General features: G+C 32.6%; 1 non-coding gene across 1 annotated transcript; it reads left to right on the top strand.

Annotated features, from left to right (window-relative positions):
- The first annotated feature begins 1495 nt into the window (after positions 1-1495).
- LOC121208948 (small nucleolar RNA R71) lies at positions 1496-1602 on the top strand. The gene has a single exon (XR_005904069.1). It is a non-coding gene; the product is annotated as a small nucleolar RNA R71 (small nucleolar RNA).
- Positions 1603-14821: the final 13219 nt, after the last annotated feature.

Raw genomic sequence — 14821 nt, 5'->3', positions numbered from 1 at the left:
ACCCTGCTGCATGTACCCTTACTCAAATTAACTTTCAACTCTTCCTTGGCTAGTTTCTGCATCTCAGTTCACTTCAGCTTTGGAATCACTCTAATTTTACTTAATAAATGTTCCCTCAACAAACTTGTAAGATGCCCTTTTGTTTTTAAAAGTTATTGAACACTCTGGGTTTCTATAAAGGTTTTATCTTGTAAAACCCATGATTATTATCTACAAAAGCATATATTCTAAAAGGGCACCCATCTTCCCTACACCTAGCCCTAGTCCTCCTCTTTTCATTCCTAATATAGATAATATCAAACCTTTTTTTACTGCATACTTTGCTAAAGCAGTCTTGAATTCTTCTGGTCCCCTAAACACGATACCAAGCTCTAAATATGAGATTTGGTTATTAGGATCGAAGCATACATATCGGCTTTTCCTACAGACCATATCACCATCTAAATCACTTCCATAATACCCCATATCTAATGAATCAACATAATCTATTCCCCTACCTGATGGATCTAAAACCTCACCACTTTTCTCTCCCATTTAATTACTTTCACTTACCTTTAGACCCTCACTATTAACCCTATTTGCTATTTCAATTGGGCTCTTTTTCTTGCCTTTATAAATTTTATAACAAGTTTTGATATTTGTCACTCCTTCATCCTTAGATTCTGCCCCTAAAACCCCTTCACTGCCCAATGAGCTTTCTGTATCACTAGTCCCACTACTTTTAGAACTTTCCCCACTCTAAACACAATTCTCGGTATCACTTGGAAATGCCCCTTGTGTTCTCGAATTTAAAGTATTCGTTATTTTCTTCACTTGATCCTCAACGTGACTCTGAATTACAGCATCATTCTTGGTCATATATTCCTTCAGCAAAGCTTCAATAAATGATGATGATGATGATGATGATGATGATGATGATGAAACTGATATCTGACCTTGCTAGACATTTTGCCTCGGGATAGGTTGATTATAACCAGGTGGTACATTGATGGCATTCTGTCTTGCCGTATTGGTAAAATTCCCCATACTTTGATTACTTCAACTAAAGTTCAGATGTTTCTTCCACCTAGGATTATACATGTTGGAATATAGGTTATTGTTCTGGTTGAAATTACCCATGTAGCACACGGATGCTAGGTTTTATGGGCATTCATCAAACGCATGGTTTTCACCACAATAAACACACGACAATTCGACTGATTTCATCTCCTGGACTGTAATAGGCCTATTCATTATTTTGATCATGTTAGCTAAAGAAGATACTTGGGCTGTCAACAAAGTAATTGCATCCAGCTTCATATTAGCAACAGCTCTCTTCCCTGTCCCAACTCTTGTAGTAGGATATTGATAATCATTATTGGTAATCTTTTCCAAAATCTCATATGCTTCATTATAAGATTTATCCAGTAAAGTACCATTGGCAGAAGCATCAATTACCATCCTCGTATGTGCATTCAGGCCATTATAGAATATTTCCATCTAAGTCTAGTGTTGAAATCCATGTATCGGACATTTTCGATTTAAGTCTTTAAATCATTCTCAAGCTTCATATAGTGTTTCATCCTCAAATTGCCAAAAAGATGTGATCTCATTTCTAAGCTTGGCATTCATATTTGAGGGTTTATACTGTAGCAAAAACCTCTAGCAAAGATCATTCCATGATGCCACTGTCCCCAATGGAAAAGCATTCAACCATGCTTTCGCATAATCTCTTAAAGAATATGGAAACAATTTAAGCCATAAGGCGTCTTCAAGCACACTTTGTTGTCCAAAAGAGTCAGAAACCTCTAGAAAAAGTCATAAATGCAGTCTTGGATCTTCAGTGGGTAATCCACTAAACTATCCTACTGTTTGCAACATCTGAAACATTATCAGTTTCAGCTCAAACTGTTGAGCCTGTATTTGTGTTTTGACTATCCCTGGATTCAGGTCATCCAAAATTGGCACAACATGCTCTTGGATTGGTCTATCTCAGTCATTTATCACCCCATGAACATGAGGATTAGTGCCTTGACCATTCAAATTATCATTCATACCTAGTTTCTCCCTACGAACAGGAGGATTAGTATCTTGACCATTCAGATTATCATTGAGACCTAGATCATTCCCGTTCCTAGCCATTTTTTGCAGTTCTTTCTGCCTTCTTCATAAAGTTCTTTTGATCACTAGGCCAAAAGGATATTCTTTGTTAGCAAGAATTCCTCTTCTCATGCATTGATGGCAAACATGTAGAAATTAAATTAAAATAAGTTAAATAAAACCAACGGAATTAAGTAAAGTAACTAGACCAAATTACACCAATTTGTCGATCCCTAGTAATAGTTCCAAAAACTTGTTGTGTGGGAATATGCAGATATATGAATTGTTCAAGTATACAAGTCAAATCAAATAATAAAGTGATAAGTGAGATTGTCTCTATAGGGATCGGATTAAGTATAGAAATGGTCAAGTTATGATAATGAGTTATGATTAATGTTATGGTAAAACCAAGTTAAGTACGCAGTGGTAAATTAAAATCGTAAGGATGTGCGCGGAATGTATACTAACTAATACTAGAAAATGCTAAGATAAGAGTAAAAAAATGTAGTACCAATTACGAGAATAATTACGTGAATGCTATGGAAAAGATACTATGGAAAGGGATAAAAGATTTACGATGTTGATTTGGAAGGTTGGAATTACTAAGAATCTACCCTTACTTTCAGTATTGCCTCGGAAATATCGTACTCAATCTAGTGCTTAGAAGAGTCCTAAAGTGACCTACTTCTTTCAAGAGCAAGATCTCAAGTTACCTGGCCTATGTTTATAAGCCTTAGCATGGTACCCTATAATGTTTTGTCTTCATTCTATACAAACGTTGTCCTTTTTCTAGAGTCAGCTACAAGTATTCGGTCAAATACCTATTTGTATCATTCAATTTCAGTCCAACTAATCCAACCTTTTCAGAATTAGATTTAGTTTATGGATATACTGCACACTCATCTATGTTTAGGGAATGTACGCATACAATTGAGAAATAAAAATAATTGAATAAAATAGTAGAATAAATCAAATATATGCTTCAACCATTAAAGAAAATAAAAGTTTTCATCATGTAATCCTAACCCTATGAGATTTAGCTCATGGGTTGGCAAATAAAATTCAAGTTCAAAATAACACCTAACATTGTTTCGATCAATTCAATTCACGAGAGAACATATTAAGAAATAATGGAAAAACTTAGGAAGATGGATGTCGCCAAGCAATCCACCATCCAGCAGCATAGTATCCTGTGCTAGCTTAGAGGGATTGCCTTTAGTTTCCTCATTTCTTCTCTGCTCAGCCGCTACCCTCTATTGTCTCCTCTAGATCTTCACACCCTTTAGGGTTTCCACATTTGGGCTTTTATAAGCTTTCCTTCCTAGGATAGCTCCAACAACACACGATATCCTCTCTTCTTTTTTTGTCAGATTTTTCTAGTACATGAAAAGTTGGGCTGAGATTGGTATACGTCGAGTGTTTACTCAGTCATCTTCCTAAAATTGCCATGACATACAAGGTGGCAAACTGTCCAACTTTTTGGCCCGACAAACCTTCACTCGTTTATTTCTTTCTCCAAATCCTGCACCTGCCAAACCACCAAACACAACCCTTCCACACACAATTAAAAGTATCTAACGTGTAAGCACAGTCCAAGCTCCTAATGCAATTGATTAAAATACTAATAAAATGTCTTAAAATGCCACTAAATGTACCCAAGTACAAGCAATTAGCTTGGTCTAAAGGTATGAAATATAACTCTTTTCAAGAGTTATCACGGGGTCAAAAATTTGACTACTGAGTTCGTAAATATTATTATTTAATATTTATGAGTCAAATATAGTATTATAATAAATTTTGAGTTGATAATTTATGTTATTTGAACGAATAATTATGTTCAAGTAGTATATCACTAAAGTCAAGTGGTTTTAGAAAAAGAGGTATCGGGACCTCGTTCTTATAAACCAAGCCCGTAAATATTTAATAAAATATTTATGAAGTGTTATTAGGGTCATATTAAAATTTGATTAAGAAATTTTGACGTTTAAATAACTAATTAAGTAAAAAGAATTAAATCGTAAAAGTTGCAAAAGTTAATCACTATGAGTTTATATGGGCTAAATGTGTTCACGGATTAGTTGAGGGGTTTTAAATGGAAAATATGTCATAGTTAATGTGAGTGGATAGTTTGGTATGAAATTTAGGTTAAATTATAATATTTTTAATGTTAAAATGTTAAGTAAAATATAATAAAACAAAAGAAAAAAATGTTATCACTTATTCACTTGTCTTCTTCCACCGAAGTTTCCACCATTTTTAAGAGAAATTAAAGCTTCAATTCCTTAAGGTTCGGCTAAGCCAATTCCCATGCATGGTAAGTGATTTTGATCCCGTTTTTAATTATTTTTATTTTTTTGAAGTCATTTTAGCTTAATCTAGCTAACTCGGGGGTCAATTCGTAAAATTTTTAAAATTTTAGGGACTTACTATGAATTTTTTAAGTGTGTTTGAATTTAATTGATATATTATTAAGCTTGGTTGTTAAATAGACATATTTTATTAAGTAATTTTTGATGATTTTAAGGTTTAAGGACTTATTTATGAAAATTGTAAAGTTCAAGAAAAATATTGTAAATCTTTTATTAGTATGGGCTGTTATAAGATTAAGTAAAAATCATCTAGCATGATTTATGGTTAAAAATGGTGAAATTGCAAGTTTCAGGTTGAGAGACTAAATTGCATAAAAGGTAAACTTCGAGGGCAATTTCATAAAGTTCCATTATTAAGGGTTATAAGCTAAATTGATTATTTTAAATGCTGGAACAGGATTAATTGAATAAAAATATTTATCTAGATCAAGAAACAACTCAAAAAGACACAAATCACGGAAAAGTCAAAGTAGCGGAATAGTGGTGAATTCGTGTTAGAAGTCGTTTATGAGTTTAGGTAAGTTCATAACTTGGTTAATTCAATTAATTACTATTTTGATAAATAATTATCTATTTGTGTATATATGTGAATCAAATTTTTTAGCTTGAAGGAAATGCATAAGACCATGTTGAAAGACACTATGGCAACACAACGTAAAAATGTACAAGACCATGGTTGGACCATGACAATGTTTACGTAAGACCATAGCGAGGCTATGGCAGTTGTTCAGACGTAAGACCATGGTTGGACCATGGAAGTGTATATATATATATGTAAGACCATAGTTAGTCTATGACATTCTGATGATAAGACCATAACCAAGTTATGGCACTATAAGTGTAAGACCATTGCAATGCCATGACAGTGCACATGTAAGACCATAGTTGGACTATAGCACAATATGAAACATGTACCAGGGTTTCAATCATCTTTATAGTGTTCATCAAGTGGAAGCAAATGAGGATCTAAATGTGATGTGTAAAATGGTAAGCAGTTCGTAATAGTATATATGTGCAAAAGAGGTAATTATTGTATTATCATAATATGTTAAGAATATTATGCATTATGATAGTAAAAAATGTATATGTTATGAAATGCGAGGGAGTTGATAAGAATAAGAAAGGGATTAATACTCACAATGTGGGATTTGTGATATATGTTGATAGATGAATGTTTAAACTAGTATAGTTTGAAATCAATATTATGCATTGGTGTGGTTATATGTTTTATTTGTCTATATATATGTTAACTAATGATGTTTGTGGTGTTTAAATAATTAAATGGTTATATGAGTATTTTCCAAGTATTTGATGTTATTTTATTTGATTCAATGAATGATTTAAGTTTTAATGAATGGATGCATATACAAAAGAACTGTGTTATGAAAACATGGAATGGGAAATGATGGTATATAAATATGAAATGAAAAGGGAACAAATTGAGTAAAAGATTGAGGAATTATGTATTGAACTTTATATTGATATGTATCATGTTTAATTGATTGGATATGCTTTTTAATAGACCTTCTAACCTTGTGATGTGTTGTGAATTGGGAGGAAAAGTATGCATAATTTTAAATGAGCAATGTTCTAATGTTTAATCATTTATGTATGGTAAGTTTAAGTTCCAAATACGAGCTTTGCTAAGAACTAGTTGTTTATGTAGTTATTTTCTATGTTTCGTAGGTCATCAGAATGCTCAATCGGTTGGAATTGCATAGGAGCGCGATCACACTATCCCTCAATCCTTTTGGTAGTCTATAGTTAAATTAGTAATGGTTACAAATGGTAAGCAATAGGTTCAAAGTTATTTAAGTGATTTAGCTTGTTTGAGTGGTGCTAAGCTTGTTGTAGTTAATGATGATAGATGATAACATGTTTTGGAATGGTTATTTGGTATGGTTGGCATAGGTTCAAATTAGGACTTTGAGATGGTGTATGGGACTAAGTTAATGTGTGAAATATGGTGTATTTGAATGGCATATTGGGTAGACTTAAGATGGATGAATGTATGGCATGTTGTTGGTGTTTTGAATGTGATTTTAAGCATGTGAAAGTAGCTATAGATGGTATGGTTTGAAAGTTAAGAAATGATGTTTGAAATGGCTTATTTTAAGGGCAAATTGTGCTACACACAGGCTGTCACATGGCCGTCTGCCACACACGACCAACCCACACGACCATGTGTCTTTTAAATTTTAAGTGCAAGTTAAACCACATGCATCAAAGAGTTACACGGCCTGGTGACACGGTTGTGTGACCCAACTTCGAATAGGCACATGGGCCAGTACACAGTTTGCGACACGACCGTGTGGCCCTATTTCGAATGCACACATGGGCAGACATATGGGATGGGACACGACCTTGTGTTAAGGTCTAGGCTATGTCACAGTTCCCGGCCACATGGTCGTGTGACCCCTGTTTCACCACTTTCCATGTTTTGCTTGAACTTTCTAATTTGTTTTGATTTGGTCCCTAAATTGTTTTTAGGGCCCCGAAAGCCCGATTTAAGGCCCAAATATGTATGTTCTCTATGATATAATTAAAATATTTGATTTTATGCTTAAGTTGAATTATTTATTTTGTTTTGAATTCAAAGGTTTTGTTTTATGTAGTAACAATCCATAACATTAATCTAGCGACGGAGACATGTTTGAAGTGTTACAGCAACACTACTCTCACCCAACTCTAGTCCCACATTAGATTCCCTACCTAACTTGGTAAATGGTTCCCTAGCCCCACTATTAACTCTCTCATTACAATTTAATTCTTCATTACAATGTGGTTCCCTAACCCCACTATTTACTTCCTTGTCCCTAATGGCAGGCGGCAACATGGTATCATCAACAATATCAGGTGTGTCTACCTCCTGTTCAACATATACATGTATGTACTCTATATTTCTAATATGGTTAATCATTGCTATAAATGATTAATTATCACAGCAAACACTTAGTCCTTTACTAACATTTAACTCACCTTTACAGTATACAAAGTTCTTCACAACTCTATACCCAGCTTCCACTACCATCTCACACAGTGTAATAACACAAGAAATTTGGGTCAAAATCTCATTGCAACACTTTCCCATCTACATAGGCTGCACGAGGGTCTGTGACAAAAGTACCAACCAAATGCATATGCACCACATATTTATCCCAAGACATGATAAAACACTACACATACATAATGTAAATTGTAATATACATAACATACCTAATATACATATATAAATAGTAATATACATAACGTACATGATATACATACTAATTTTTTTGACAAAACATGATATACATACTAATATACATACATAACAGATATACTAATCTCTCAATTAACTAACCTTTCAGCCTCAATCAATTTAACCCTAAAAACAATTCCCTTCAGTATGGAGTTCTCTCCATACATATGAATGCCAACAAAAAAAAATTAGAAATTAGTTATAATACGAATAAAATATCTAAACAACGAAAACCCTAAGTACTGTTAAAAATTGTTAAACATTCTTTAAACTAGAAAACTAATGGTCTCAATTAAAAAATTATCACTTTCTGAGAATGAGTCAAAATCCAAGCAGTGGAAAAAACAAAAAAATTCTATTTTTAAAAAACACACAATAAAAAGTACATCGAGAAACAAATAATTCTTTTTTAAAAAAAATTATGCTTTTTAAATGGGAAAAAAAACTCTGAAAGGCTGAGTAAAATACCAGTAATCGATGATGAAAATAGGACAATCTTGATTCGAATATCATAAATGGCTGGGTAATCGAAAGGGCTAAGTAATCGATGATGAAACAAGGTTTCTTTCAATGAGATGATGAAGAATTTTTCGAGTGGCTAGGTAATCGAAGGGGTTTCTCAAATGGTTGAAGGATGGAATCAAAAGGGCTTCTCCCACAAATGTTAAGGTATGGAAACGAGAAATGTCTAGTGAAAGGATTCAATGTGAATAAAATAAAATCAGAGATGTCAAGGATTCAATGTGAATAAAATAAAATCAGTGTCTTTTGATGTTGAAGGATAATCCAAAAGGTTTCTTCAACAAACGAAAAGCTTTCAGCTCCAATCGATTCAGTAATCGATGGAAAATATTTGTTTATTTTTTATTTTAATAAATGATTATTTCAATCCATTTTTTTAAGGGGATGCATCAACACAGGTCAAATGTGTCTTGGGAGTGTGATACATAAAGGCGAACAAGTGGCTAGCACTGTCATGTCAGTAAAATCTTAATGTTGTTAGGCTCAAGTACCAAACTAGTGGACGAAAAAAAAGTTCGGGTACCAATCTGGAACAAAAAAAATCATAAGTACCAATATGAGAAAAGTGTACAAGTTCGAGTACTAATATTATATTTAACCTTTTATTACATAATTAGTGTTAGCTTTGATTTTCAATTGCTTTGATATAACAACCTTTATTATAAAATTCCTTAATCAAATTTGTATAAGTTATTTCAATCTTATCTAAATATATTTCAAGTGTTACAAATTCAAAAACAAAGTTTATGATTTCCAATCTTGTCTCGAGAGACAACCATGTTTGTCTTGAGAAAAACCAACAATGAAATTTAAAAAAATAAATTCAAAGGAACCTTGTCTAGAGACAAAATATCTTTTATCTCGAGACCAACCAACATTGAAGCATATGTAAGCATTAGGGGAGCCTTGTCTCGACACATATGATAGATTGTCTCGAGATACAAAGCAAATTGTCTCGAGATAAGGGGTTTGTGTCTCGAGACACACTACCAGAGGCTGCATGTAAATGCACGCAATAAATGCTCCTAACAACTAGAAACTCCCTCCAACGACTTCAAACGTCCAAAAATCAATTAGAAGATATATATTCAAGTCAAGAACACTTGAATAAAAAAAAAGAGAATAACATTCAATCATAGAAATCAAGAGAAAAACATTAAATTATTTATTTCTTCATTTCTTTTGTACATATATCTTAGGTGCTTATTGTTAGATTTTTTTATCATTCTTATTTCAATTCTTTGGGAGAGCTAAACACTTGTAAACATATACCTTTGAGAGACTTTTATTATTTACATATTTTCTTCTACCTACAAAAGGTTAGTTAAGGTTTTTGAGGTATAAAATCCTAAGTAATTTGTAAAGGGTTTTAATTGAGCCATAAAAATTAAAAAAGTTTCTAGTTAGGTCATTAGAAAAAAAAAACCAGGAGAAAGTTATATCTTAGTCTTGTGAAAAAAATAGAGATTGTAAATGTTATATATTTTCATCGAAAGGTAACAATTTAAGTATATTGAATTGAAAAATCTTTAGTTAAGATATATTAAGGTAGTGGAGGAAGAAAATTGAGGTCGAACCACTATAAATTAAATTGTCTAAGCTTTTCTTTCCATTCCTCATTATTGAAAAAAGTTTACAAAAAATTTTAAAATATCATTTTACCTTTCTCTTGATATTTTCGATCCTAACAAAAAGACATGAAAAAAAAATGAAATAAATATATGATTAGTAAGACCATATTAAATGATAGGGTTGAATCTCAATATGGAATCAAATTATATTGAATGTTAAGATGAATTGCTTAAATATATTATATAAAATAAAATTAAAATAATTGTTTTAATAATTCTATACTTTAGATATTATTTTCTAGCTAGTTAAACTTGAAATGTAAATTAATCAATGAATAACATGTGAACTAACCATTCTAAATACTCTCTATATAGGATATAATTATATATTACATTAAAATTAAAATGATAAAATATTTAATCTAAATTAATTACTATAAAAATTATTTAAATATTTAAAAATCATATCATCAACCACAAACATGAACACAATTCTTTTTTTTAACATTAGAAAGTATCATTTAAAAAATCATATGAAGCATTATATACATTAAATATATAAAAAACAATTACACAAAAAAAAGAAATAAATGAAATTGTAGCGACGAAAAAAATTTCACTTTCGGTCGCTAATTAAGGCGATTATTTAAAAATTTAAAAACTGACTTTCGATTTTATTAAAAAAAAGAGTCGCCACCGACCTTTTTTTCTAGGTGTGACCGGACAACTAATAAATCATCCTTTTTTAGAAAAGAAAACTTATTCTTGCACAAAAATGAAGGCCGAATTTAGGTCTACGTCAAAAGCCAGAGTAACGTTGGGTTCGGGAGTCGGTTACGCGCGAGGAAGGTATTAGCACCCTCGCGACGCCCAAAATTGGTATCTTATTAAACACGTGTTGTCTTGATTTTCAAAAATACGAATTCAATTTGACATTTAAGTGTGATCCAATTGAAGGAAATGAGAAGTTGTAAGTTTTTGGTTTTTTAGAAGGATATCCCGTTTTTAACACGAGCTGACTAACTTCACCCAACATAGCGATGAAATCAATGACTTAATGTTAAAATCGGTACATTGCCTTATTCTTAAAATTAAAATGTAAAAAGTTTCTAAAATGATAGTAAAAAAAAATCTAAGAATATTATTGTAAAAAATGCGAATAGTGATGTGAATAATAAAGTATATAAAATATAAAATATTAAAATATCAAAATATTAGAATAATAATAATTAATATTGACAAATAAAAAATAAAATAGAAATAAAAAAGTGTACATAATATATATTAGAAATAATAATGATGTTTAAAAATAATACTATTAAGAATACTACATAAATATGTACATATATAAAAATAAATACGTGATAATATTAAAAATATGTACATAATATAGTGTAAAAATACATACATAATATAATTAAAATATATACATAAGATAACATGTAGAAAAAAAATATAAATAATATAGTATTAAAGATATGTACATAAAATAGTATAATATATATACGTAATATAGAATTTAGAATATACCTAATATATTAAAAGAATATATATAATATAATATTAAGAAATATAATAATAACAAAAAAAGAGAGAGGGAGAGAGTGGGTGATTTCCGGCCACAAGGCCAGCCACCGTCCGGTCACCGAACCGCTGTCGGTGTCACCGTACACGGCAGCCGGACCTCAAAAAAACTTTTTCGGTAAAAATGGGAAAGCTTCGTCCTTTTATTTTTACTTTCGTATAAAAGAAACAAAATAAAACTGAAAGGAAAACAATAAGCAAACAAAGAAATTAAAACGAGAATAGACAAAGAAACCTCTTTTGCTTTGTATTTGATTAATCTCCAAACAAAAACTAGCCTCTCCAAAAACTAGCCTTTACAATAACTATTCTCCTTGATTACTCTCAAAAAACCTCTCAAAAATCCTTTACAATAACTTTCTCCCCCCCAAAAAAAAATTCTTAAAAAAAACTTCTCAAAAAAAAAATCCTCAAAAACCCCCTACTATATTTGGTTTTATGATGGCTTTTATAGCCTTGTTACAACATTTTTTTATTATTTGCTATCTTTTCTTTTTTTGAAAGATGGAGCAAGTGGAGGAGCAAGTGGCAGACAATGGATATCAAAAATGGGAGGAAATTGGGGCAAGTGGGAAAGTGGCTAGGTGGCTAGGGTTTCTTGATTTTTTTTGGGGGGGTTAGGGTTAGGGTTAAATGTGGGCCTAAGTGTGGGTTAATTTAGATGGGTTTTGGTTTTTTTCTTGTTGTAAATGGGTTTAATTTGTGGTAGACCAAAATTGGCCTACAACAGCTGCCCCTCTTTGCTCATTGTCGTGTAACGGGAATAGAGTAAAGACATAATGAAAGGCCAATTTTGCCCCGTTTTGCCGAGTCTTGACTTCATTGGTACTCCTCTTGTTCGGGTATTCTTTTTCCAAACCACTGTATCTTGTTTCCTTGATCAAATCCACTACTTCTTCTGATATATGCCTTGTAGCTTCGATCTACTCCAATGTGACTTCAAAAAGATAAGATTTACAGCTTCAATCTGGTCTTCCATCGCTTTAGTCAGATAAAGTTTGTGGTCTTCTCTTCTGCAACTTTTAGAAAGGCAAGATCTGATATCCTCGATCAGCTCCACTGCAGCTTCAATTAGCTTCACTGTAACTTCAGGGATATAAAATCTGTGTATTCGATTAATTCCAGTCTTGATTCTTTACTCGGCATGTGATCCTGAGCTTAACTCATTTCTCGTAATATGAATTGACTCTTTAAAACTAGACATTAAAAATAGAAATTGAAAATAGCTCAGCACGTGAGCCAAGGCTCAACTCACTTCTCGCAATATGAGTTGATTTTTAAAACAAAATTTGTAAAACAGATTTTGAAAATACTTCGGTATGTGACCCGAGGCTCGACTCACCTCTCATAATATGAGTTGATTTTTGCAAAGCATAAATTGGAAAAAAAAAACATCAATTGAAAATACCTCGGCGTGTGACCTGAGGCTCAACTCACCTCTCACAATATGAGTTGATTTTTTTGACAAACATAAATTGAAAAAAAAAGAAATTGAAAATACCTCAGTGTGTCCTGAGGCTGAACTCACCTCTCACAATATGAGTTGATTTTTTTGGAAAAACAAAATTTGAAAAACAAAATTTGAAAATACCTCAGCGTGTGAGTCAAGGCTCAACTCACCACTCGCAATATGAGCTGATTTTTTTTGAAACACAGAAATTGAAGAACAGAAATGGAAAACACCTTAGCGTCTTGAGGTTCAACTCACCTCTCGCAATATGAGCTGATTTTTTTGAAAGACAGAAATTGAAAATACCTCAACGTGTCTTGAGGCTCAACTCACCTCTTGCAATATGAGTTGATTTTTGACAAATAAAAATTGAAATTACCTCAGCGTCTTGAGGTTCAACTCACCTCTCGCAATATGAGCTGATTTTTTTGAAAGACAGAAATTGAAAATACCTCAACGTGTCTTGAGGCTCAACTCACCTCTCGCAATATGAGTTGATTTTTGACAAACAAAAATTGAAATTACCTCAACGTGTCCTGAGGCTCAACTTACCTATCGCAATATGAGTTGATTTTTTTGAAAAACAGAAATTGAAAATACCTCAACGTGTCTTGAGGCTCAACTCACCTCTCGCAATATGAGTTGAGTTTTGACAAAAAAAAATTGAAATTACCTCAGCGTGTCCTGAAGCTCAACTCACCTCTTGCAATATGACTTGATGTTTTTGAAAAACAGAAATTGAAGAACAGAAATGGAAAACACCTCAGCGTCTTGAGGTTCAACTCACCTCTCGCAATACGACCTGATTTTTTTGAAAGACAAAAATTGAAAATACCTCAACGTGTCTTGAGGCTCAACTCACCTCTCGCAATATGAGTTGATTTTTGACAAACAAAAATTGAAATTACCTCAGCGTCTTGAGGTTCAACTCACCTCTCGCAATATGAGCTGATTTTTTTGAAAGACAGAAACTGAAAATACCTCAACGTGTCTTGAAGCTCAACTCACTTCTCGCAATATGAGTTGATTTTTTTTAAAACATAAATTAAAAATTGAAAATTGAAAATACCTCAGCGTGTCCTGAGGCTCAACTCACCTCTCGCAATATGAGTTGATTTGAAAAGCAGAATTTGTAAGGCAAAAATTGAAAAACAGAAATTGAAAATACCTCAGCGTGCCCTGAGGCTTAACTCACCTCTCGCAATATGAGTTGATTTTTGAAAAATAGAAATTAAAAGCAGAAATTGAAAAACAGAAATTAAAAATACCTCGGCGTGCCCCGAGGCTCAGCTCACCTCTCGCAATATGAGTTGATTTTTGAAAAGCATAAATTGAAATTACCTCAGTGTGTCCTGAGGCTCAACTCACCTCTCGTAATATGAGTTGATTTTTTGAAAAGCATAAATTGAAAAAACGGAAATTGAAAATACCTCAGCGTGTGACCTGAGGCCCAACTCACCTCTCGCAATATGAGTTGATTTTTTTGAAAGACAGAAATAAAAACATCAAAATACCAAAAGATGTCATCTGGTGGAACTCAGGTGTCTTTTCCTTTGATTCAGTATAGCTATCATCGAAACCTCTTGTTCTGCTGAAATACATGTTTATGTCATGCATGATGTTATCATGATATGCACATGTTTACCTTAAATGCCTTTATGCCTACATGATCATGCTATGCGCCTTGGGCTTGCTTGTCATATGTCTCTTTCCGTCATGATTTTTGATGATCTGCGTTCATTGCTTTGACTCTTGACTTTCTCTTCAGGTCATGTATCCATCCTCTAGCTTCACGACTAATCTACGTTTCTCAGATATCGCTCTTTTGCCTCTGGTTGAACTTTGTCCTTGCTTTGAGGCTCTTGTACTTATCAAATTCTTATTCGGGTAATGCTTAGCACTTCTTTTGTTTAGATTATGTCATTTCACTATTTATTATGTAAATGAACCACATAATGAGAAGCATGAAAATGGTCAGGTAGGGACAAAAGGATACCTCACATTT

Source organism: Gossypium hirsutum, chromosome A10 (genome assembly GCF_007990345.1).
Source record: "Gossypium hirsutum isolate 1008001.06 chromosome A10, Gossypium_hirsutum_v2.1, whole genome shotgun sequence".
NCBI classification, from domain to species: Eukaryota; Viridiplantae; Streptophyta; class Magnoliopsida; order Malvales; family Malvaceae; genus Gossypium; species Gossypium hirsutum.
This window is presented reverse-complemented; position numbering and strand designations above follow the sequence as displayed.